The following is a 26,617-nucleotide window of genomic DNA, read 5'->3' on the forward strand; positions in this document are numbered from 1 at the left end:
CAGCAGAGCTGAGCAGCAGCACAGCGCCGAGTCCCCATCCACCCGCGACCAAACTCCCTCAACTCCGCCAGGAATTCCCCCCAAATTCCTGACTAGGCTTCAATTCAGCCATTTGTTATCCGACGGCTCAACCCTGACAACAGAGCTGAGGCTGTACAGCTGGGCAAATCTCGAAATTAAAATATTCTATAAAACAGGATTTTAATTAACGTCTAGAGCGATTAAAGCAGAGAAATCCATACATGCTGGTGATGAATTATCCCACGCGGCTGCGGGGAATGTTCTGGGCCCGGTGACGGATGCGCTGCCCGGGCAGACACAGCCACCTCCCCACGCCGCTCTCACGCTCCGTAACCGCAACCGCCTATTTCACTCTGTCTAAAGGCAGGTTTTCATATGGCAAAACTGTTATAAATCCTCATTATCCTAAATAAAATTACAGCACTTTAAACATTTCCAGGGAGAACATTCTCTCTTCTAAACAACTACCTTAGCGAGTAATAGGAAGCAATATGGTTGCACTTGTGTCACAGTTGGAAGTCTTTTTAAACTGTCGCCCTGCTAGCAAACCAATTCTACATATTAAAATGAATGGATTGCTTATTTCAAGGGGAAAAATCATTTATAAAATCAAGACCATTATTAAGATACTGTGACTTATTTCCACTCCAGAGTGCACGAGAAACAGATAAATGCAGCAACCTATGCAGCCTGAAATGTCTTTTTTTTTGATGCCACAATTTTCTTTTTCAAATGAGTCATCCATGCGTACAAGTAAATTAAAAATTGATCTAGATTCCACATGCAAGGAGCTGAAGTTTTTACATGTTTCCATATCACAAACAAGTACAGAGCTTGCAAACATCTGGCTCCAGGCTTTTATTTCTGAAACAGGAGAGATCTCCCTCGCTCCCCCACCCCGCTCGACGCTGGCAGTGCCAGAGGTGAACACGCAGGATTTTGGCTGGGTGCTGCAGCCACACCCAACCCTGCAGCAGGCCACTTTAATTTCTAGGGTGGAACTGGCTGACCTCCTCAGGACTTGTCATCTTACTCCAGAATAACACCCTGCTCTGGCCATATAGCCTATTTATTCAGGACCCTTTAACAGATTAGTTGTTTGGATTAAATCTAATCAGAGGTTCAGTTAACACCCCACAGCAGGTTTGGGAGCATGCACCTTGTAGTCACTGAGTAAATTATAGGATCCCTATAATTTGATGAGAACATGTGGGCATTTTTCCACAAGCTCATAAATTACTGATTGCTTTTTGTAGGTTCCATTGATACTAATGTGTGCTTCCCTCCACGGCTCTGCCCCAGATTGTTGCTGGCACAAACATTGCCACTTGGAAACCCAGTAAATTACGGAAACATGTTTAATCATGAGGTTTAAAAACTTTGCACATTAATGATGGGGAAGGCTGCAGTTCTTGAGCTGCAGACAGCCTCGCTGTGGGTTGCCCAGGGCAAAAGGCTTCCAGCACAGATCCGCTTTCCAGTACAATGGCGTGGCTGGGATTAGCACAGGAGATCCCTCAGATGGGCTTTTCCCCTGTGAACTCTTACCCACCAGCACTTCCATTTTTGTCCTACTTGATCCCACTCCCCAAACCAGACAGCAGCCTCTGCACACGCTGCACCTCATGCAAACCTCATTTTAATGGAAAAGGCAGCTAATAATAAAGCAATTAGCTGCTCAACTAAGAAACTGCCAGTTTTGCTGTTGTCTTTTTTTTAATCATTGAAAATTTCTCTGTTAATTTCCAGCCATTTGTAGAATCCGTTTCCATAATTGCAAACCTGGATGGATTGTTTCTAGAAGTTGAACCATGGCTGATGCCAGCAGAACCTACGAACACATAAAAGCTTCAGTTTCTAATGTCACCATCAAGCCAAAAACAATTACACCCATTTGAATTATGGCAACCAATAAACTTAGATAATCACCATATGCAACATAACATTTTGGCACTTGAACTAAAAACTCTTGTAGACAACTATAGATTGCTGCTAATGTTGAGCGTTCTTGTCCTACCCAAGGCTGCCAATAGAAATGCCAAAGCTGCTGAATGCTGCTCATCCTCGTAATGTTGTCAGTGAATGGCACATTCACACAGCCCCCAATCCTCTCTTCCCAGGCATGGTCTTCTCCAGCTGCAGCTTAATTTCCTGTGACTTGCCTAATTACTGTAATTAAGGATTAATTGCCATTAATTATTCACACATAAGCTCATCGCAAATCATGGGGTAAATGTCTTATGAAAGCTGCCATACAAGCCATGTATAAACACACTGGGATGCTCCAGGCAGGAGAATCTATCACTCAGCCCTGAAGCAAATCTCTGTGCTTCTCTTACAAAAACAGCTATAACTCTCCGAAACTCGACAGTCTTCCCAGGTAAGCATTAGGTTACAGAGCATGTTTTCCTGTGGAAGCCACAACGGTTTTATTAGTACTATAAATGCTGTTTTATCTTTCCAACTGCTATTTTTATGTTTCCATTTTTATTCTACGGTGCTCAGTTTAGGACAAGCGTTTGCCGGGAGGAGGAACGCTGGCCGCTGCTCCCGCACCCCGCGCTGGGCTCTGCAGCGGAGCCGTGTGACAGAGCCGTGTGCCAAGGACAGCGCGGCCTGCCCTGGGAGCCCCCGGTGCTCCCACACTCCCAGCCACCTTTGCCAGCCTTTGCACGCTGGGTACTCAGCACTAAATACCCTCTGAGAGAGCACAGCGTCCTGCCAGGCACGGCCAGGAAAAACCCAAAGCCCAGCAAAGGTTCTGGACCTGACAGAAACAAACTGGGAGGGGCAGTGGAATGAGCCCAGCGTTACCTGGCTGCCCTGGGCGTTCCTCTGCTTTACTGTAACTCTCTGCCATCCACTTTCAAAGCAACCTGAAGGGTGAAGCAGGTTTCTTTGCAAGTGCACCAAGATAACATGGGATGTCAGCAGCATGGGCATGCAGTGCTGGCTGACCCACACATGGCAACCGGGGGGCACCGAAGCCAGGCCCCCCTTCCCCAAAGCAGTGCATTACTGTCAGCCTCCCAGTTCCTTCACTGCCAGGTTTGAAACTGTATGAATTTGATTTAACAGAACGAACTGCAGTGCTGGGATGTGTTGCGCCAGGAGTCAAGGAGATCCTACATCAACGCTTGCGTTACCACTGAAACACTGCCCCAGGAAATTTAAGTGTACGCAGGCAGAATGTTGCTCTAATTGTTATGTTAGTACCTTCTGCAGCAAATTAATGCATGAAACATTTTCATTTCGGTACATAAGTTTGTGTGTCTGAGTTAAACATTTATGTTAATGGACCTTCTGGCAGATCTGTAATGTTTCAAATACTCTTGTAGAACAGCTTTTTCTAAATACATCATTTAGCAGTTCTTTCCCCATTTTCTACCTGATCTGGGGGCATGCAGGAAGAGAAACTATTTCACAGTTTTAAAAACCTCCTGCTTGAGTAACTACAAACTCAGCTGCATTCAGGCAAGGTAGCAATTATGCCTGCACCGCCAACAGCGATGTAGGATTGTATTAAAAAAAAATTAAATAAAAGGCACACTAATAGCCAGCATATGCTGCGATCATAACGCCCTGCATCAGCACACTGCGCTCCCCAGCCAGCACGCTGCCGGCACCCATCCCACAGCCCGTGGGCCATCCAGCCCCGAGCAGCCTGCGGGGCCGTGCGCGGTGCCGGGTGCCCGCCCGCGCTGGCAGACCTGCCCGGGGCTGCCCTCTGGCCCAGCACGGCTCCTGGACACTGTCACGGCGCCGGCTGCCCCAGAAACCCTCCGCTGAGCTCCGTCCTGTGACTCTGACAGGAGGGCACGCACGCGGTGCTGGGATGGCTGCCAGGATCCCGGAGCGTGCCAGGACGCAGCGCTGCGGGGCACGGAGCGGGGAAGGTGCCCTCCGACCCTGCAGGTGCCCATCAGGCTGGGGGCGATGGGCATTTCTGTTTGGTGGGGACACATGCCAGGACATGGCTTGGGAGGGGTGAGGGCTGCCCCAGAGCCTCCCCCAGCCCATGCCAAGACTTCTCAAATGTACAAATGGGTCTTGGCCTATCCCAGTGCCTGGGGCTGCCTGTGGCCCTTGTCCCACATGTCTGCTCACTGCTGGTGCCCCCTAAATTGGTATTTCCCTTTCTGTGGCCACCTTGTTACTCAAGCATCTGCCAAGCTCTGCCATGTCCCACTCCATTTATGGCCTACCAGCTCCTATGACCTGGGTAATTAGGATTTACGTGTTAATTGGAGTAAATACAAAGAGGGGAGGCATAGCCATAAATTCCCAAGCGCTGTTGAGGAAGATCCTCAGCAGAGCAGTGCTGAGCCCAGCATGGCTGTGCACCACGGCGCAGGGCACAAGGAGGAGCGAGCAGGAGAGTGCCCCTGCAGCCAGTCTGCCCCAGCCTGGGGCAGTGCCCTGACCCCAATTCCCATGTTTCTGGGCCACATGGCCAAGGATGGCGAAGGCTTTCTTGGGAAGTAGGCAGGCAGTGCCGAGCAGAAGTGCAAAGCAGAGCCTGCTTGGGTGTGAGTAGCAGAGCCTGCTTGGGTGTGAGTTAATGTTCCTGAAAATACCTGGAGTAAGCCCAGGTTTTACAGCCACAGCAGCCACAGGCAGGGCCCCGGGCAGCGGCACATGAGGAAAGGTCACTGCCAAAGGCCCGAGCGCTGGACTGCTCATGGGGATGAGCCATCCCTGTCCCTGCTGCCTGCCCAGCAACATGGGTCTGGGGGCAGGAGCTGGCTGGGCTCTGGAAGCTGGGCTCTGGTGGGCTCTGGGAGCTGGGCTCTGGGAGCTGGGCTCTGGTGGGTTCTGGCTGGGCTCTGGTGGGCTCTGGGAGCTGAGCTCTGGTGGGTTCTGGCTGGGCTGTGGTGGGCTCTGGGAGCTGGGCTCTGGTGGGCTCTGGGAGCTGGGCTCTGGTGGGCTCTGGGAGCTGGGCTCTGGAAGCTGGCTGCTGCTCCAGGGGTAAGGGACCCATGGGCTGCCCAACCTGGCACCAAGGGAGTCAACCAACAGCTGCTGCACCGAGGGCAACCAGACCTGCAGCGTGGTGAAACCTCCCCCAGCTCCCAGCCCACTGTCCCTCTGAAAACAGTACCTGCAAAAACTGCAACTGCTCTGACAGAAGCACCATTATGCTTGAAATATGTGGCTAAATATTACACAGTAAAAGCATTTCCCGTCTTGAATTAATTACATTTCACTTCCCCCCCCCCTTCGTACTTAAAGGCTTTCACTGTCCAGCAAAGGGGGCCTCCTCTCCCCGGCAGATATGAAATTTGGCAAGCCTCATTTATCCTGAAATTTATAATTCAACAAATATTTCTGCTAACACTTCTTGATAACATTGCCACAGAAATGCAAGTCTTAATTCCTGGGCATGGGAGGCTGAATGTAAATGTAAAAAACACTCTTATTTTTTTAAATTATGCTTTTAAATCTTACACTCTGCATGGTTTCCAAATCAGTTTAAACTTTCCAGGAAACTTTTATAATAAACAGTCCTGCTCCATAATTTGATGTTTTTAAATGAAAGCATCCAAGCTAATCTATACAAATTAACAGATGTCCTCCTGAAACAGTTAGAAACAAAGAAATGCAGATGCGAACATCATCAGCATCCAAATGAGCTTATTGTAGGACCCTTTAAGGCACATCTGAGCAGAGCTCCAGCCTGTACTCTACCTTTCAACTTGCAAATGACAGTGTCACCAAACACTGTCCTTCCATCAATCAAGCTGGGTCATGAATATACAAAAGGCAGCCGAGAAGCTGGCTACCTCCTGCAGTTCAACTTGCCCTAATTATCTGGGCCTTTCTTTTTGTTCCCTGGAAGGGTGCACTCCCAGTCAGCTGCTGGGCAGCCCCGGGCTCGTTGCGGGAGGTTCCGCACACTGACCCTCCCGCGGACAGCCAACGCACGGGAAATGTGAGCACCAAATGTCATCTTTCTTATTCATCATTATAAAACTTCCCTCCCCTTTCAAAATACCAATCTGCTGCCATTTTCAGACCCTCCCCCGCACCCCTCCAAGCTGTCATTCCCAGCGCTCGCTGCCAGTCGAGTGAATTAGCATCCTAACTGATGTGCTGTTATTCTCCCGTGCAGCCCTCGATGCGGTAACTAATGACCTCCCCCCAGAAAATCCAGCCGGCCGCCAGCTCCGGCTGCTCCCTCCCCGGCGTGGGAGCCGGAGAGCCAGGGCCGCCCGTAGGAAGAGCTTTTCCTGGGGAGAGCGGCTCGTGGCGTCGCATCCCGAGCAAATCGGTGCTGAGGCGCTGCTGCCGGGTGCCAGCGGCAGCGACAGGAGCCCGAGCGCTCCGCGGCCACCGAGCCCCGCCGCGGGGTCACGGCGGGCCCGTGCCAGCTCCGGCCCGCTCCTCTGGCGGCAGGGCCGAGCGCGGCAGCGGCTGGACGGAGCGCGGCAGCGGCTGGACGGAGCGCGGCAGCGGCTGGACGGAGCGCGGCAGCGGCTGCTGCATCCCCTGCGGCCGGCACTGCTGCCGGGCTGGCCCGGGCGGCGGGGCTGTGCCCGCAGCCCCGGCTGCCGCGGGGAGCACACGGTGCCCCGGAGCCTGGGGTGCTGCCAGAGGTGCCGAGGCACCCCAGCGGGCCGAGGGGACAGTGCCTGGCCCCCGCGGCAGCTCTCCCCCAAATGCCAGCCCTGAGCTCGGGGAGACGGACCCTGGGCTGAGGCACAGACCCCGCCGTGCCCCAGGGCTGTGACCTGGAACCATCAGCTTTGTGCCGACTGCAGCTCTTCAGCGATTAATTCCTGTCTTTTACACTTTCTCCAGGACATTTTAGATCTCTTGATGCAAACAAAGAAGCAAACTCTCCTGCCTGCCCCTGGGGTCACAGCCATGTCTGGGAGGGCAGCACTCCAGCTCCAGATGCCATTCCCACGGTGAGGGGCAAGAGTGACCCACGGGGCAGGAGCACCCACGGACATGCTGGCCCTGCAGCCGAGGGGGCACCTGTCCTGGCTCGATGTGGGGGTCATTGTAACAGAGAGGGGACAGTCCCCAGAGGAGGAGCAGGGGCTTCACACGTGGACGCTCAGATCAGCACGTCCTGGTGCCCACACAAGGCCACAGTAGTGTCGTGCCCAGCTGCGCCCCTGCTCCGGCCACTGTGCCATGCTGGTGTCCCAGCCCCCTGTCACCCCTATGTCCCAACCTCCTGTCACCCCCATGTCCCAGCCCCTGCCACCCCTATGTCCCAACCTCCTGTCACCCCCATGTCCCAGCCCCCTGTCACCCCCATGTCCCAGCCCCTGTCACCCCCATGTCCCAGCCCCTGTCACCCCTATGTCCCAACCTCCTGTCACCCCTATGTCCCAACCCCCTGTCACCCCCGTGTCCCAACCTCCTGTCACCCCCATGTCCCAGCCCCCTGTCACCCCCATGTCCCAACCTCCTGTCACCCCCATGTCCCAACCTCCTGTCACCCCTATGTCCCAACCTCCTGTCACCCCTATGTCCCAACCTCCTGTCACCCCCATGTCCCAGCCCCCTGTCACCCCCATGTCCCAACCTCCTGTCACCCCTATGTCCCAACCTCCTGTCACCCCCATGTCCCAGCCCCCTGTCACCCCCATGTCCCAACCTCCTGTCACCCCCATGTCCCAGCCCCCTGTCACCCCCATGTCCCAACCTCCTGTCACCCCCATGTCCCAACCTCCTGTCACCCCTATGTCCCAACCTCCTGTCACCCCCTATGTCCCAACCTCCTGTCACCCCTATGTCCCAACCTCCTGTCACCCCTATGTCCCCGCCCCCTGTCACCCCTATGTCCCAACCTCCTGTCACCCCCATGTCCCAACCTCCTGTCACCCCTATGTCCCAGCCCCTGCCACCCCTATGTCCCAACCTCCTGTCACCCCCATGTCCCAGCCCCTGCCACCCCTATGTCCCAACCTCCTGTCACCCCCATGTCCCAACCCCCTGTCACCCCTATGTCCCAGCCCCTGTCACCCCCATGTCCCAACCTCCTGTCACCCCCATGTCCCAACCTCCTGTCACCCCTGGCACAGCATCCTGGCCTGCCCCTGCCCCTCAGCCCTGCACTTGGAAGGGGTTCCCAGATGTAAAAAGAAATTTGAAACTGAAAGGCAATTCATGTAAGTGAAATACTTCCATGCCTGAAATTCCCTGTAGGACCCCAGAAACTCTAGAAACATGGAGCAGTGAAGAAATCTTCAAATCCCTCTTTTGGAATTGAAATCACTTTATAGACTACCAGAGCTGGAATAAATGTGGGAGGAATTTTAATGACTGCAGGTATTTCCTGCCTATCAATGATTGCCACCAGGTGAGAGGATTGATCCTGGGGGTGGGAATGCCCAGAGTGGACAAAGCCCTCTCACCCACCCTCCAAAGTTGGCCAGCCTTGGCCAGCCCTGCAGAGCTCCAGGCACCGATATGGTGAGCCCAGGGGATGGCTGGGCACAGATAACATCAGCCCTGCAGTGGCATCAGGATCAGCCCTCGCCAGGAGCCATGCCAACACCTACAAAAGAGTCTTGTCCGCAGAGAGGAGAGCTGTGACCCCACAGTATCTCCCTCTGCCCGGCTCCAGTGGGCACTGAGCATTCCCACACATCCCTTCTGAGAGCTGCCCACAGAGCAGCAAAGTTCGGGAAAGTTACTCCTGGAAATGACCTTTAGAAGGATAATTTATCACAGAGAAATGAAAGCAAAAATATAATCTGCATCCCTAATTTCTCTTTCCTTTCAAAGCCGGGTCTCTGACTCCACAAACTGTGTTATATATGTTTACATTTCTATAAAAGCAAGTGTTCCTTGGAGGAGCAGCGAGGTAATTCACATTTGCATCATGTGTAGCTATGATAAATAATAAATATGGAGCTGATAAATGGTACTGTGCAACTGGAAGACCTATTTTTTATTGAATGGCTGACTAAATACTCATGTAAAAGTCATAACTTGATGCTTCTTTTACCCTGGGGCTGCAGTAATTTATTGTTGTAATTTATATGCACTGCCTTGGTGAGGGGACAGTTTTAGCCCAGCCCAGGGACTGTCCTGTCCCTTTGGGTGCAGGAGGGGGTCCCAGTGGATGTGCAACAATCAGAGAGGCGTGATGGGTCAAATGGTGTTTGGGGTGAGATGGTGCCAGGAGAGCAGGGGAAGGGCGAGCACAGTCACCCCTGGCACCACGTGGAGCTGTGGGGCAGTGTGTGGTGCATGGCACGTGGTCATGACAGAGCAGAGGGACTGTTCTTCCCGGGACCCCAGCCTGGGGTGACCCACGGGAGGGGATCTCCAGCACCACCAAATCCTCACGGTGCTCTCACGCTGTTGGTTCGTGCTTCAGACCACACCAGCACACACACACTGCACATCCCAGCACGTCCCCAGGTGAGAGCAGGAGTCTTGCCCCCATCCCAGGGCTGGCCTCCTCTCGTGGGGGTGGGATTTCAAGCCCGCTGGGATCAGGACATTCTGGCTGTGCCCACCCCACACTGGCTTCACTGACAGCCTGGAAGCTGTGACTGCAGCGGGAGAAGTGAGGTCCATAAAGCAGAGAGCTGCTGCCTGGGCTGGAGACAGCAACAATAAATCCTGCAGTGTGCAATGGCTCAAACTTGTCTTTAAAAAATGTCCAGAGAAAAAACTCACCCCTCCCAAAACACGAGTGGGCCCCATCGCAGCTAACAATCAACAGGATTAATTGGAGAAGGAATTTAAGAAATCTATTTCAGCAATATTGTGCCTTTGATAATTTAGAGGCAGCCATGATACCACGATTTGTACATGACAGTCATATGAAATAATAAACCTTGCTAGCTATAAACATTACCAAATTCTGACACTATTGATTTATTATGTCTAACAGTGACATCAAACCGAACAACTGACAGAAACAATGTTACAGCTTTAAGAGCAGTTTGTCAACGATTAATTCTGCCAAACGGGGTTTAGTTTTATGCTGGGACTGCTTGTCTAGCAGTTGTCAATCCAAGCAAAAATTACTACTGCCACACGTCTGCTCCCGCCAGCCCGAGGCGCCGCTCCACTAGCCCTCATTACCCCGATCACCGCGAATACAGATGCAGGGCCAGTCCCTATTTAATATGCGTGTTAATTATGCAAATTATTAATTGGGCTGGTGCTTGAGGACTTGTGTTTATGCCCAGATTAGAGTCAATAACTGTATCACACAGCATTTTAAGCCTGACCTGTGACAGAAATAAAGCTGTGCTGAAAGCGACGTGTTCTGCTGCGGCTCCTCGGGGCGGCTGTGAGGCTACGGCACCACACGAGGACCGGGACCGGGATCCCTCCCGCCGGCACCTGCCTGGCACCATGGGCTTGTTGGCTCCCAAACAGGTCCTCATCACACTGCCGACCTTTTCCAGGTATTTTACAGCCATTTTCTCTTCCAGCAGGAAGGTGGGTTTGTGCTACATCTATTGCACTGTCAATACGAAGCGTGCGACACAATGTTATACACTGTAAATTTGTTTGATTTTTTAAAATCAAATACATTTAAAGGTGCAAAGATCGAGGGTGAAGCTACGAGGCTTTTCCAATTAAAATTTACAGCGGACAATGTTGTAAATTTTATACAGTTGTAATGCTGGCTGCAGTTGTGCTGAAATGGGAACTATTGATCAGCCTGATTTCCCAGGATACAAGAGGGGGAAACAAGGTATTGCACCAGCAGAAACAAAACTTTCATTTGTAAAGCCTTCTATTATACTTTACTGCCCTCATTTGGTTCCAGATGCATCTCTCTTAGCAGGAGAAATAAGGTCACAGCCTCTTCCCCAGAGAATACGGGAGCAGAGGAGGTGAAGGGGAGCTCCACAAGAGCCCTGCACCGCAGCTCTGCTGGCTCGTCCAGCACAGGACGGGCCAAGGGCAGTGGCACAGGGGTCACCCGAGCCCCAGGACCCACACCCAGTGTGCCCCAGGAGCCCCAAACACAGCCCAGGGACTGTGGAGCCAGGAGGTCATTCTGGAACAGCGAGGAGGTGTCTCCAGCAAGGGTGAGATTTCCAGACACATGCCAGTTGCATTCCCAGTTGGAGGGCAGAGGATGCCTGGTGAAAGCTTGGGGCTGTGGCTGGGAAGAGGCCACCCAGGCCAGCAGTGTGGAGGCACTCACTGGGGCCAGACCATGTGCCAGCTCTGGGTCACAGCCCCACCATTTCATGCTGGCCACGACTGCTCCCCCTCACCACCAAAACTCAGGGAAGAGCCCTGGCTGGCAGCACCTCACCCACGGTGCTGGTGCCGCCACGGGGGCTGGCCTCAGGCACGGCGAGGCGCGGGTCCTCGGACATGGATCTGGTGTGTGCAGTGTCCCACGGCACCGGGCTGCTGCCAGGGCAGCACCCTGAGGTGCCCCAGTCTCCCCCACAGAGCAGGTACCCGGTGGCATGGTCACCACCCTGGCATGGCTGGCCTCCTCTTCTCCCTCAGCTTTTAGGACAAGCAAGCCCACACATGGTCCGTTCTCTATGGACACCACAACTGTTTTTAAGGGAAAGTCTGGCACCAACAGCACTGCTGCCTGGCCAACAGCTCTGTTAGTCCTCACTCAGAGAATTTACATATGAATCAATGCCACCTTCACACTGAAATATGATGTTCTCGTTCAGTTAGACAATTTCTGCATTTCTTGCTTCACTGCAGCCCCATGGTTGTGCCAGACCCTGGGCACTGAGGTTTCTAGGAACACTCATGCTGACTCCCACGCAGGGATGCTCCTCACCTGGGCGCCCCCACAGCCACCATCACCTTTTCCAGGACAGGGCACCCACCACCATGTGCTGGGGCACCAAAACCCGTCACGTCCTGCATCAGTGCCAGGAAGAGACACGGTCCCTGCGAGCCACCGGCTGCACCCAGCGCTGCCTGGTGAGCTAAAACCTGCCGTGCCAACCTGCCTGAGAGCAAGTGAATCCAAAACACAAACAACAAAGCCAGAGCTAAGTTAAAAGGAGGAAAAAACCACACAATGGATGATCCCAATAATGGGAAAAGATAACAAAGCCCCTGGATCCCAGCATCTGGCACTAAATGCACTTCTCTGTAAACTGAATGGCGGCTCCCAAACTGCGCCAAGCATCACTCCTCTGCCAAGGCAGTAAACAGCTTTTATCAGCAATAATGATGGCATAATCCCAGCTAAAAAGGAAAGTAACATATGGCAGCAGCCCTCCAAACCCCATCCCGACAAAGTAGGGGGCATTTTTATTACAGCGTCCACTTGCAGAAAACCTGCCAGCCTCCTTCTCTCTTTTCTCCTCTTTTTTTACAGGTTATCATCTTCGCTGTTTGAGCCGAATGTGGCATTTGGGAGTTTTAAACTAATGAGTTCATTTTTCTAGGAAAAAAAAAGAAAGAAAAAACAGAGGGAGCTTGGAGAGACAGGATACCCAGAACTGAGAGGTGACACTGAGCCCAAGTCAGTGGGCTGGGGAAGAGAACATTCAGGCCTAACACAGGGCTGGGAAATACACTCTACAGAGGGGCCACATTATTTCAAATACTGCTACACAGTTTAGGCTGAAGTGCGATGCAGTGTTTGGAAAACAAACACGTGGGAAGGAATAACTCAGCCCTGACGCAATGCTTTTCTCTAATGATGTGATACGTTACATAAGAGTATTGCTAATGGGTCAGGTGTAAAGCAGGGCAAATTCTGTTTACAAGCTGATTTCAGAACCAAAATGAATCTAACATTATTAACCTTTTTTAATGGCCGGCATCCTCATTTATATTTGCAGATCTAATATTCGCAAAACTGATTTTAAGGCCAGCTGTGTATTTATCAAGAGCAGAGTGAGGCTGTGTGAAAGGCTGGGGTGGACGATGGAGAGTTGGTGTCACATGGTTTCACCTTTAATTGATAGAGCAGGCGCTTGTTTTCACTTTATGATTTGCTGAAATTCCATCTCCAAGTAAAGAAGAGATTCCAATCTCACTTTGGCTCTGCAATCTCATCACGCAACTATTTGAAAACATTACGATTTGCTAATTATCATGCTAATTATTTTGCCCTATACGTTTGCCATCATGTTGTACAATTAAACCCAGAGCCAAAGCTTTGTTTGCACCACACAAACAGGGCTGTGGTTGGGAACAAGAGGGGAAAAATGGAGGAATGCACTAATATTTTTTTGACATCTTTACCTATAAATATTTTTTCAGACTGAAAAATGTATCTAATAGCCCCACTCGCTGATGTGCACTGCAGTTTACCACAGTGTCTATATTTCTGTTGTCAGTTTTACAGTATCTCCCTTCATTAAACCTATCAAGTTTTCCTTTTGATCATGCAACCAAGGCCAGAAGACAGATATCTTCCTGGAACAGAGCAGTCTGCCAAGTCTTTCACAAGCCCAGCTTTAACCTCCCTATTGATTTTCTCAACACTGCAGCCATTCATTGTTTGTGACATTTGGCTGTCGGCTCTTTAACACCCTTCAACCAAATCAATTTCATATTTTTGTCAATGCCCTGCTAGAGGATGAGCAGAATGGGAAGAGACTTAGCATGATTTAGAATGTTGATTTTCTAGAGCGGTTTTATCTGTAGTTTTTACAAGCCTTATAAAGTTAATTCAACATGTTTATTTAAGCATATGCAATAAATTGGGAAAGAAGCGCTACCAGAGTTAAGTTTCAAATTCCCCAAATCTAATTCATGAAGGAAACTAAATTATTTTATCAATGTCAGTAAACGCAAATGTGCCGCCATCCTGCTCCCTCCAAACCCAAACCTCAAGGAGGCAGGGCCCTGCCCAGCCCAGACCCAGGGGACTGCTAGCACACCACCACAGCTTCAACCCAAGAACCCGGTCCAGGCGGCGCTGCTGTGATGAGACTGTCACCACAGGCCGTGGCAAGGACAGGCCCCGGGACGCTGAGATGGGAGCTCCACGTTCAGCCCCAGCCCCATTCCTCTCCAAGCCAAAGCCCGGCGTGCTGGCCCACACCCAGACCCCAGGGGTGCCTTTTGGGGACTGAAGATGCTCATGGCCAGGCTGGGCCTTCCTGTGATCCCAGCCAGGGCAGAGATGTGCCAAGGCTCACACACATCGCCCCAGAGCGTGCCCAGCCCCCAGGCAGCAGATACTGTAGTGGGGATCATTTCACAGAACGCTTTCACCTGACAGACCAGCGGCATTAAATGTGGATTAGCAGCCTGGCAGCTCGAGCAGCTTCTTCGGAGCCAGTAGCTCCACGGTGTAAATATGTATTTAGGGCACTTGCAGGCTCCGTGGCACGGCTCCTGCTCCTGCTCCTGCTCCCCGCACACCTGGATTTACGCCGCGCAGACGCCGGGGCTCGGCAGGACCTGCCGTGGAAGCGCTCACCGCCTGCAGTGCTCTGAGCTGGTCTTTTGTGTGTGTCCACACATCCCCTCACCCGGCTGGTGTGACCGGCAGCCCTCGGCAGCCACGTCCAGAGAGGACAGAAATGCTCTTGCCAAGCAGGACGAGGGCCGTGTCCCCTGTCCTAGCCCAGCGCAGAGGGCACAGTCCCACACGCGGCCCCGGCTCCTGGGGAGCAGGGACTGTCCTTCGCAGCCTTCCCTCTATTTTTAACTGCTGATGAATTGGAGAGACTCTTGGTTAAACCGTGTGGGTTTCAAGGACGCGGAGGACGGTGATGGCAGCAGCTGACACTTCATTACATCCGAGATGCAAGCGGGGAGGGGACTCTCGTGTCCCCCAGGGTGGCCGGAGGGGGTGGGCAGGGCTGTTCTCGTCCTGCCCGTGCCCCTGGAGTGGCCAGCCCCATGGTGCCATGGCACACACCCCAGTGCAGGGCGAGGGGCTGTGCCCCCGTGGCCCAGCAGTCTTCTGGAGACGTCCCGCTTTGTGGGCAGGAGACAGCCCCCGCGAGGCTCCCCTGGATCCATCCCTCGGCTGCTCAAACCCCCCGCGACACGGGCTGTGGCCTGCCAGCACCACACCTGACTGTATGTGGGAAAAGGCCTGATGAGAAATGAATTTGAAAAACCAATTGTAAAAAATAGTTTTAAAGTCTCTCAGCCTTGCCCCCGGGGAAGGAGGACATGGTGTGTTTAAAATACTGTGCTTAAAATAAAAAATATTCTCCATGCTGGCAACCTATTTTGCTGGGTTCCTGATATTGCTGTTTCCAAGACCACGAGTGCGCCAGACCCCCTCCTCCCCAGGGACACCATGGGACAGGACAAGGTTAAAAATAAAGCTTTCAGCATGGTTTCCTAGCCTGGCGTCCCTCAGATGCAGACTGCACCCAAACCAGCCTCTGCTAAACCTCTGGGGATGGAATGGAATGGAATGGAATGGAATGGAATGGAATGGAATGGAACGGGTAGGTGGATTCCCACACAGGGTGCCCAGAGAGGGGAGCAGAGCACAGTGGTCAGACCAGCTGCTGCCCTGAGGCACCCCAACATCCCCCTCCTGCAGCTGAAGCGAGAACAGGACCCGGTGGGAAGAAGGCTTGGAGGCCCCTGACGAGGTTGCCCCTCTTCAGCCCGAGTCAGCCCTCTCTGTACAAAGGCATCTCCTCCTGGTCCATGAGCCACCCCAGCACACCAAGAGGGACAGCAGCACCAAAAACTGTCTGCTGGAGGGGAAGGCACCCTTGACTCCCCGAGGCTGGGAGAGGGGTCCAGCAGCGGGGGTGGCAGGGCACAGCAGCAGAGCCCCCCAGAGCTGCTCACAGCAAACACAGGCAGACTTTATCTGGAAAAAAGGCGTTTCTCTCGTAGCTCTGCACGTGTCATGTATGATCTCGACTTGCTCCTTCACCCGGGAGCCTTTCCCAAAGCTCAGCTGGCTCCCAGCCCGTGGGATGGCTGCGGATGGCCGCAGGGGCTCCCACGGACAGCCGAGCCCGGGGGCCAACACCCCCGGTGGATCCTGGCCCAGGCTCCCCCGGCTCCAGGGGAACTCAGCCTTTCAGGGCTTTTAACCTGAGCCCTGCCACCTCTGGTGAGTCTGTTCTCACACCATTCCCCACTGCCTCAACACCAACATGGGCAGTAGTCCAGGGGAGAAACATCTGCCTGGTTTAACAGCAAAACCCATGAAAGCCTCGAGGGCTGGCAGCTGGGGTGAATGATTGTGGCTTCACAACTGGCACCAGGTGAGGATCTGCCCCAGGGCTCCAAGGGGGCCTGGCTGGGGCTCAAGCCCTTGGTGGTGTTTGATCAGAGCTGCCTTTCATTGTCATGAAGAGGAAACGCACACAGACTTCATTCATTTAAATCAGTGTTTTTCAAAATTATAGCAGAAACCTGTCCAGTCTTCAGTGGAAGAATTGATGAATCAAATGATGAACAGAGGGGCCTGTGGGGAGGAGCAGTTACCTGTCCCCATCCCCCTGACACCTCCACTGCCCACCAGCTGGGGCCATTATGCCAAAATGTCCCTTATCAGATGGGCCTCCAGCAGGAGACAGGCTGCTCCAGCCCCGGGATCAAGGAGCTCCCAAAATACCAGAAATACAATGGAATGCGTTTTTCATGCCCAATAGAGCAGCAAAAGAGCAGTCTGAAAAAGGCATTTTAATATATTGACTATCTTTTTTAGTTTTGTAGACCAGATAGGAAGAGGGAGAATTTCTTGCCACAGCCCCAGAATATTCTGCTTTTCCCCTGTTGTTTTACCGTGGGATTTTTCCCACTGTGCCCCAATATACTCATTTTTTCAGCTGCAGCGTGTTTGCTTTGATGATGCCTTAGCCTAGAAATAGTCTGCAGTTGTTTACCCACTGGTAGAGCTTCAAATATTATATTCTCACATTTTTAAATCAGTGCAGACACCTGAGACAAAAAGTGTCCCAAAAGCTGCCTACAAGAGCTACATGCTGGTCACTCTTTCTTGTCAAGGTTGATTTATTGCCTCCTTGCTGTTCAATTTCACATTTTGTCCTCATCATATCCGTGGCTCATGATCATTCTAGGCTGACCCTTGTAGGGCAGGCAGGGAATATTGATAAAACAATTATCTGTTAGCCGTTCATTTGATTTTCCATTTCAATTACGGATTGCACGAGGCAAAAGGAAAAAGATTGCATCATTGATTTTTCTACCTTACAACAGTAAAGAGTTGCTTTGATGGTTATAAAATGAATGCAACTCAACCATGCTTTTAAAGGTCATATTTTTTGTTTTACTATATTTCTTAAAAGCCTTAATATATGCAACTGTACGGGGGGGAATGCCCATATCATCAGCTTGGATAACCAGATACAAAGCGCACACACACCGAGAAACACGGGTGAAAACCCTGCTCTAATGTATTTACAATAAATCTGATCTTCCCCAGCAACGCCCCGGCATCGCTCGGGAGCGCAGCGCCGGCCCGCGGGGCCCCGCCTCGCCTGGGGCCCGGCAGGATTCGCCTGCCCAGGGAACCGTGCCGTGCCGTGCCGTGCCGGGCCGGGCCGTGCCACGGCCGCGGTGCCATCCCTGCCCATGGAGCGGCTCCGTTCAGACCCCGCCATGCCGTGCCGTTCCTGGCTGTGCCCTTCCTGGCCGTGCTGTGCCGTTCCTGGCCGTTCCTGGCCGTGCCGTTCCTGGCCGTGCTGTGCCGTTCCTGGCCATTCCTGGCCGTGCCTGGCCGTGCCGTGCTGTTCTTGGCCGTGCCGTTCCTTTCCGTGCCGTGCCTTTCCTGGCCGTTCCTGGCCGTGCCATGCTGTTCTTGGCCGTGCCGTTCCTTTCCGTGCCGTGCCATTCCTGGCCGTGCCGTGCCGTTCCTGACCGTTCCTGACCGTTCCTGACCGTTCCTGGCCGTTCCTGGCCGTTCCTTTCCGTGCCGTTCCTGGCCGTGCCGTGCCATGCCATGCTGTTCTTGGTCGTGCCGTTCCTTTCCGTGCCGTGCCGTTCCTGGCCGTGCCGTTCCTGGCCGTGCTGTGCCGTTCCTGGCCGTTCCTGGCCGTGCCTGGCCGTTCCTGGCCGTTCCTGGCCGTTCCTGGCCGTGCCGTTCCTGGCCGTGCCGTGCCGTTCCTGGCCGTTCCTGGCCGTGCCGTTCCTGGCCGTGCCGTGCCGTTCCTGGCCGTTCCTGGCCGTGCCGTTCCTGGCCGTGCCGTGCCGTTCCTGGCCGTTCCTGGCCGTGCCGTTCCTGGCCGTGCCATTCCTGGCCGTGCCGTGCCGTTCCTGGCCGTGCCGTGCCGTTCCTGGCCGTGCCGTGCCGTGCCGTTCCTGGCCGTTCTTGGCCGTTCCTGGCCGTTCCTGGCCGTTCCTGGCCGTGCCGTGCCGTTCCTGGCCGTTCTTGGCCGTTCCTGGCCGTTCTTGGCCGTTCCTGGCCGTGCCGTGCCGTTCCTGGCCGTTCCTGGCCGTGCCGTTCCTGGCCGTTCCTGGCCGTTCCTGGCCGTTCTTGGCCGTTCCTGGCCGTTCCTGGCCGTGCCGTGCCGTTCCTGGCCGTTCTTGGCCGTTCCTGGCCGTTCCTGGCCGTGCCGTGCCGTTCCTGGCTGTTCCTGGCCGTTCTTGGCCGTTCCTGGCCGTTCTTGGCCGTTCCTGGCCGTGCCGTGCCGTGCCGTTCCTGGCCGTTCCTGGCCGTTCTTGGCCGTTCCTGGCCGTTCCTGGCCGTTCTTGGCCGTTCCTGGCCGTGCCGTGCCGTTCCTGGCCGTGCCGTGCCGTTCTTGGCCGTTCCTGGCCGTGCCGTGCCGTTCCTGGCCGTGCCGTGCCGTTCTTGGCCGTTCCTGGCCGTTCTTGGCCGTTCCTGGCCGTTCCTTTCCGTGCCGCGCCGCGCAGCCATGCGGGACGGTCACGCTGCCGCGGGAGCGCGGCCGAGCCCGCGGCTCCATCATGGTTCAGCGGCCGGCACCGCTCCGGGGGATTTTCACATGGCCGACCCTCGGAGAAGTTCAGCCTTTGATCAAGGTTTAGCGTGCCTGGAGTGGCCGTGGAGCAGGAAAGGGCTCCCATTTTCTGTGTCACAGGGTGCCAGTGCTGATCTCCTTAAAGCCCCAGAGTTTTCTTCCAAGACTGGATTACGCTCAGCAATTAAGGTAATGAACTGGCTGAGGTAACAAAGCATAATGATCTCTTTTGTCCTCTGAATGCTTATGAACTCGCTCCCTCACAATAGTCTGGAATGCAGAGCTTTCTCCAACACCGGGGCTTAAAACTGTGTAAAAATGATTACTTCCATTATGCCTTCATGGCTTGACATTTTTAATTTAAACACCTGTAATATTTAAGCATACTTCTCAGAACCCAAATACCCGCTCTCAAAGAATGCTAGCTTACATTCCTGCAATATTTTGACATCTTATGAGTATTATTTTAATGCCTGAAAAGATAATGTGATGAATCCATTGCAAATATATCAAAATATGTGTATAGAGGACTGTTGCTCGGGTTTTGTTTGAAAACAATGGATTTTTCAAAACAAGGCACAACAGCTGAGCGAGCAGTCAGCGTTTCATCAGGCACTCTGTTGTGTCAATAAGGAACCACATTGTCTGGGCATATGTGCAAATGCAACACAACTTTTGCTCCAAACCAGCCCTTTTCTGTGATATCAAACCCCGCCGTGCTCGCTGCCACCCCTCCCAGCACAGGGTGTTTTGATGCAGCTATTTCACTTTTTAAAAGCATTTACTTAAGGTTTTATTTATTTTTTTTGAAACATCTGGCTACTACTTTTACATTTTTCTCAAATTTTTTTGCATGATATAAACCTTCTGCACTGCAGAATCTGCTGCACTCTGATCTTTCATCTTAACACATTTCCAGCCCCAAATTTCACTTCAATCTCACCTCATCTCTCCATACTACATTAACCCCTGGCAATTGCCTTCCAAATGACCCCATTAAGCTGTAATTGCCTCAGCAGGCCTGCACTTTCGCTTGTAATTCTGTACCTCTCATCTCCCAGACGTTCTCTCAGCATCATTTCGTGTTCTGGCTCCCTTCACTGAGCTCAGCTTATGACCTCGCTGCACCATGGCCGAAATGACTACTAAAAGCATAACAGAGACGGAATTCCATTACTTATTTTTAAAAGTTCTCTGGTGCCCTAATGTAATATTCTTTGGGGATTGTTGTCAAGGATACCAAGCACCAGCCATTAAAACCTTTTGTTTCCCAAGGCATTCCGTCTTTTATTAATAAATAAAGATAAAGAGAAGCTCATCCACCCTCCACAAAGTCAGCGTGTGTTTGCAATGCTCTGGTACAGCTCCAGCCCTTACTGTGCCCCCGGACGTTACCCGGAGCAGGGGAGGGCAGGCTGGCAGCTCTGCCCGGCTCCGGGGCTGCCGCGCACAGAGAAATTAAACCATTGCAGATGATTCTGCAGGAGCAGCTCAGCACAGTAACGCTGCCTTTAGCATATGCTGCCGCTGTACCCGGAATGGAAATGAAAGCCGAGGTCCGAGCAGCCTTTTGTGGCCACCACGCCGAGGAGGAGGAAAACTCACACTGTCATATCCCACTGTCAGGGCTAACAGTCTATCAAGGATAATGGGAATCCCCAACGGGGGCGAACAAAACAGCATGGAAAAAGCTGGCTAATCCTTTAACCGGGTTTGTGGCTCAAATGTGTTAAAGAGGAACCTCCCGCTCCCGGCTGTTGTGAGACGGCCAGGAGACATATATTTCAGATTGAAAATTAATTGGTGCTGGATCCAAGCAAGCCTTTGCAGCAAGCAGTAACCTTTTCATTTTATGGTCATGACACTGAAATATTAAGAGCCCTCTTCTCCCATAAACTATATAAACAGAGGCTCTCTGAAAAATGGAGGTAGTTTTTTCTGTGGCAGAGAAGGAGTTTTACTCTTAATTCATAATAAAACTTAGGGCTGAGGCTGCTTGGGGCAGGAGGTTCCTGCTCCAGGGGCACTGGTGCCCACGGGGGCTCTCCCAGCCCCAGGGGATGGGGTGCCCCAGGTGCAGCAGTGGAGCTGGGGCCACCTGAGCATCCTGCTCTGCAGGGCTGGCTTGGCACTGCCAGCAGAGCCAGAGGTTGCCACATCTGGATCACCCCCTGACTTGCTCCCCGCCCAAGGCACAGGTGGGGCCGAGGGAGGCTGTGCACACCCCAGGGGCAGCAGAGCCCGTGCCGTGCCCTGTGACCCCGTGCGGTGACCTCCTGCTCGGGACTCCCTGCTCACAGTGGCCAGCCTCGGGCAGTGCATCACAAGGGTCCTCCCTGCACACCTGACCTGTGACCTGCTCCTTCAGCATCTGCTGCTGTCACCAGCAGGGACAGCGCGGGAGCCATCGGCCTCCAGCTGACCAGGAGATCCATATGCTTTGGGTTGCTTTTTTAACCCTATTTGTGGCAATAATGAGTGCACATGGATTTATAGCCAAGAAATACATTTTATCCAGGATTCTCAACTAAAAGCAAGTTCTTGAAAGCTTTTCACTTCTCCTTGCCAGAAGGATGGAGAAGGTCAGTCTCTACTGGCGTTTGCATGTCCATGGTGTTGGCAGGTGACACTGCACACGGGAGCACGTGTCACACCAGGACCTGGCTGTTCCTGGTCAGTTCCTCTGCCAGCCCCACATAGACACCCCAGCACTGTCACTAAGGCAGAACAGGTCTGTGAATGCTGTCCTGCCACCCCAAAGCCACCTCCCCGAGCCATCCTCCATGGAGATGAGATGATAAAATCCGTGTAATCGCTGAGCTGCTCCAAAGGTCCCAAAGGAGATAAGAAATAACCAGGAACTTTCCCACAACAGGATGGTTTCTGCAGGCAGAGGCCTGGGCCTGGCTCGTTCCTCTGGCTGCGTGTGAGCCACGTGTGAGCCACATGCTGCAGCAGCCTCACGCCTTAGGCTGTTTTTATTCTACACACCAGGCAGGAAATTTTCATTTCATGCATCACTCAAGTTTTGTCCTGAAACTGCAAAGTCAGGTCTTGCACTGAAGGTAAAGCCTGGAGGAAATCAGACTGATTTGGAGTTGCTATTGTTTGGAATTCCAGTCTGGGCTCGTTGGGCACTGATTTTGTTTGCTTTCAGCAAAGCTTGTGGTACCGGAGTACAGAGCTGAGACAAGCAGCTGAATGAAGTCAATCCATGTACTTCAGTTATTTCTGTTTTCTTTAAAATGAACTTTGATTTCATCACATTCTGCCCATCTGTAAAACCCAGATAATGCCATTTTTGTCAGCATCCTGAGGAAAGATTATCAGCCTCAACAGAAGTCATGATCAGCAGATCTGGCTCTGTCCTGGTTCAATTTTAGGTGCTGGGATTGCCTGTACCTGTGGCTCTGCACATGCTGAGACTGTGGGTGGCCACGGAATGTCCCCTGCACATGCACAGCACGCTGGCACCCGGGGCACCGGGGCAATGACGTGCACCTTCCACACAGCACTTTGGCTTTGCTCACCATCAGCTTAAACAGGACTGAATCCTGAACAGAACCTCTTGGCTTTTCCATGCAGAGGTTACGAGTGCATTGCCAAAAACACCACTCAGAAATGTTACAAATATACAAACAGGTGAAATCACTAAAGATAAAGCACCTCCAGCTCCCAACCTTTGCAATATTTAATGTTTGTCTGGTTACTGGAGTAACCACAAGTTAGAGAGACACTTCATCGCCATCTCCCGAGTTCTGGACACGTCTAATGAAAACAGCAAGTCATGAAACATCATGCAGCATCAGTGCCACAGCCCAGGCAACTCTGAAGAATGAATTGTTCTTCTCATATTCCAGGATCCTTTTCCTGTCTTCCCAGAGAAAATAACTAAACGAACTCCATGCTCCATATACTCTTCACCCACCTGGTGTGCAGGAGACCCCCGAGCTCCTCAGATGTGGCACAGAGAAGGGAACAGCAGCACTCACTGCCAGGCTGCCCTGGCACACAAGCCAGAGCTCTCACTGCAAGGGCACACTTGACATTTTCGATGGAGAAAATAAACACACCACCCTGCATTGCCTCTCCTTGAAGCTTGCACCAAGTGAGACCCCCTGATTCACCGAAGCCATCCTAAAGGACACCAGGGAGCTCCATTCTTCAGTCATTGTGGCTCCTCACCATGGTTACTTTTAACTCCTAATTAGCTTCTAATCCCTGAACTCCCAAGGAAGTTTTCAGTTATTTTCTTTCCTGCTCTGCAGCTCCCAGCCTGCCAGCAGACACAAGCACTACAGAGGAACACACACCCTTCAGTGATACCAACACCCTGCCTGGACTTACTCAGTCCACGTTCCATCAATCCCTGTGCAACAACCACATGAATGAACCGTAGATGGCTTCTGTAATTCAGAGCAAGAACTGGGCAAGAAAGAGGGAATTCTGTGGATAATCAGACACCACAGCCTGTCTGAAGCCCTGCATGATGACCGGCCTGGCAAAGCAACACTGCAGGGAAGGTAGTGGTGAAAGTGAAGAGCGCCTCTGGCCCCATTATCAACTGCTTTGTATGAAACAAAATACTCTTTTTGTAGGTAAAAATGATACAAAGCAGAAGCTGACGATAAATTTTTCCTTTCAGTTTTAATCAGGCTTCCTGTTGTAAAAGCTCAGCAGACAGTGACGCGAGACACTGCCTCCCAACTTCGGTTCACCTTTGTCGTTCCACCAGGGACACCATGTCAAGATTGTTCAGCTTTTTTGATGAGTGCTGCGTGAGTAACTAATGTGTAAATGCAGATACGTATAGAAAGCAGTTTTGACAGTGATGTATTGCAACTGGTTCCAGATGTCGGCGAGGGATGCTTGGCCAGGCACCTGGGGCTCGCCTGCCACGGAGCCGCACCAGTACCAAACCAGTCTGCACATAGATCACAAGGCTTTAACTCTCCAATTATAATCTTATTAAACAACCATCACTCGAGCTTCTGCTTCTCCTCTTCCAGGATGCTGCAAAATATCTCTGTGTTGTTGCTCACATTTTAATTTTAATTAAGGAGAGATAAGCTGCAATGTGGAGCTTAGCACTAAACCTTGCAGTTTGGCTGTCAATGGGAAACTTAAAAGCAAGCTGTTGAATTGGTCAAAATTAACCTTATATTAACATTTCACATTTTTTATATCACTGCACCAAAACTTGCACACTGCAGATGCCAAACATTTAATTAGATATCCCCTAATTCCTGAAGTAAATGTTGAAATGGCTCTACCATACTGCATTTTCCATGGAAGACATGAGCTGATACTGGATTTGCATCTGATACTGAAGCAAACTGCCAACCAGGTCATTCTAAAGAGGAAGCACTTGCACACGATCGTAAAATTCATTAAAGACAAACTGAATCACTGAAAACCCCACATCTCCAGCTGTGACCCATGTCCACTGTGCCACCGAGTGGGCATGCTGCAGGCAGCAGAGCACAGCGTGCCCTGGGACACAGGGCCACCGCTGCTCCGCGGGGAACTGTCCCTCTGCCCCTCACTCACCCCTTCTGGGGCACTAACAAGGGCACATTTCACATACAAAGAAAAATAAAGATCAAAATGTGCATTGAAAAATGAAGTAATTAATTAGTGCAGTAAGAGCCGGACTCGCTGCACAGTCGATGCCGACGTGCTGCGGGAGGACGCGGCCGGAGGAGGCAGCAGGCAGAGCGCACGGCGCATCCCAGGAGCAGCACTTAACCCAGAACACTGATAAAGTTGCACTCCGTACAGCAGAAGCGTTTGTAGCTCAGCTCAGCATCAGTGTTTGGTCTAAAGGGAATTTTCTCAAACAACCTGTCTGTCTCCCTCCTCGTTGGCTCGGAAGCACGGCGCTCCAATCGGCGCTCTCGGGGGATCGCCCTGCGCCTCGCTCCCTCCACGCCGGTGTGATTCCAGGCGCCGCTCATTGATCACCATCGCTGCGAGAGCAGCCGTGTGCTCATCCCAGAACAAAGGGAGAGGGAGACCTGCTGCAGCTCTCCTCTATCACACCAGGGGCTCAGGGCACGATAAATGGAAGCACTGGCAGGGATGACGCCGTAGCACCACTGCCGTGCTCCCTTTCCGCCCAAACCCCTCCATCCATCGCCCCCGCACTGGGGTCAAAGCCCCTGTGATTAATAACCTTATGATGAGTAAACTATTGCCTAATCGGGGGTGTTGGGCCTCCTGTCACTCAGTGTATGACTGGGGGTAAAATGGCAGACTGACCAGCATCTGATACTTTTCCAGTTGGAGCATCAAAATTAATTCTAACCTGCATTTAAATGACCAACCTGTAAAATTTCATTACTAGCATGGAACCTGCTAATGAATGGCACCAGACAGCACAAGAGCTGTAAACTATCGCCCGTGTCCTTCTGCTTACAGAGCTCCTGTTATGACAAACCTTTATTGGCCATTTGTGGTACAGCATAAACCACCCGGAGCCAGGCTGGGCTTTTGTTCCAGCTCCTGCAGCCAGAAGGATGGAGATGTCCTGGCTGGGAAAGAAAGTTCCAGGGGCATTTGATTGACCTGTGAGCTTTCTTCAATGACACACTCTGCATTTCGAGACAGTGGACGGGAACCAAAGGACCTTTTGCTTCACTAAAGCAGAAACTGATAAAAAATGGCCTTTTCCTGCAGTCAGTAAGGCAGGATGGGGGCGAGATGATACAGATATCTCACGCCCGGCATGTTAATGTGCAGGAGCATCCTGGTGTGAACAGCCTGGCTGCACAGCAGCGCTGCTCCCGAGGGCCAGTGCTGGGGGCAGGGGCCGGGGACTGCGGCTGTGCTGCCTGTTCCCAGCCCTGCTCCCGCAGCCGAGGGCAGGGCAGGGGCAGGACATGGGCTGGAACTTCACCAGAGCTGTGGCTCCTGGAGCACACGTGCGCATGCACAGTGTGTGCCAATGCTTCCGCTATGGCATCGCCTCCCCGTCCCTCCTCATCCCTTTGGCACTGGGCACGAGGAGCTACCCGCACTTCCAGGCTCAGCTGGAATATTACCCAGAGCATGGCAGCAAATTTTACTCTGATTTTATACTTCCTTTTTAGTCCCTTGGCTAAAAAAGTTGTGTCTGGAAAATCCCAACATTATTTGGGCAGCTAATATCGAGACAGACTATCGGGCAAGTAATTAAGATGGTTGGGTAATTGTGAGGAATGTTAATTCTTCCAGTCTTTTTAGCTGGGAACAAGGGATGGTTTGCGACCAAGCCCCGCTGTCAGGACGTCACATACGGAGCGGGGGAGCGTGGGGGCCTGGCAGGTGCCCACACATATGACAAACCACTAAATCCTACAGAAAATTTCCACTATTCTGGGAGCACTGCTGCTGTTCTGTACCTTTCACTGCCTTTGAAAGACGAGGAGGAGGATTATAATGAGACACACAATGGGGATTATATGCATGTTTTTTCCAGAGGAGATGAGTCCTGATCTAAAACCCAGTGAAGTTAATTCTAAGGTAGTTTCCAGCCCCTGTAACACTCCTCCAGCTCTGATAAGCCAGCTGACTGAAGCCCTGTGTACCAAAAGTGCCCCTTTCCTTCTTTTATTCTGGTACCCTTGAGCGCAGGCATGCTGAGTTATTAACTGTAGGGAATGGAATGAATATTCCCAGCAGTGCGTGTGCCACAGCAAGAGTGTCCAGTCCTACCTGGCAGCACGGCTGGAGCCCGGCCCCAGCTGACGGCAGGGACTGAGCTCCCACAGACCCCCTGGTTACAGTCACATAAAAGTTGCTTAGGGAAA

At 52.4% G+C, this 26,617-nt stretch overlaps 1 protein-coding gene and 1 long non-coding RNA gene across 10 annotated transcripts in view; one reads left to right on the forward strand and one right to left on the reverse strand.

Moving 5' to 3' along the window:
- The window catches only part of PBX3 (PBX homeobox 3), a 105,058-nt gene that overhangs the window by 43,507 nt on the left and 34,934 nt on the right, over positions 1 to 26,617 (reverse strand). The gene's annotated exons all lie outside the window — the stretch shown is intronic.
- On the forward strand, positions 23,294 to 23,814 carry LOC137486038 (uncharacterized). The gene is made up of 3 exons (XR_011005558.1): positions 23,294 to 23,398; positions 23,473 to 23,605; positions 23,680 to 23,814. It is a non-coding gene; the product is annotated as an uncharacterized lncRNA (long non-coding RNA).

This window comes from Anomalospiza imberbis, chromosome 21, assembly GCF_031753505.1.
Source record: "Anomalospiza imberbis isolate Cuckoo-Finch-1a 21T00152 chromosome 21, ASM3175350v1, whole genome shotgun sequence".
NCBI lineage: Eukaryota > Metazoa > Chordata > Aves > Passeriformes > Viduidae > Anomalospiza > Anomalospiza imberbis.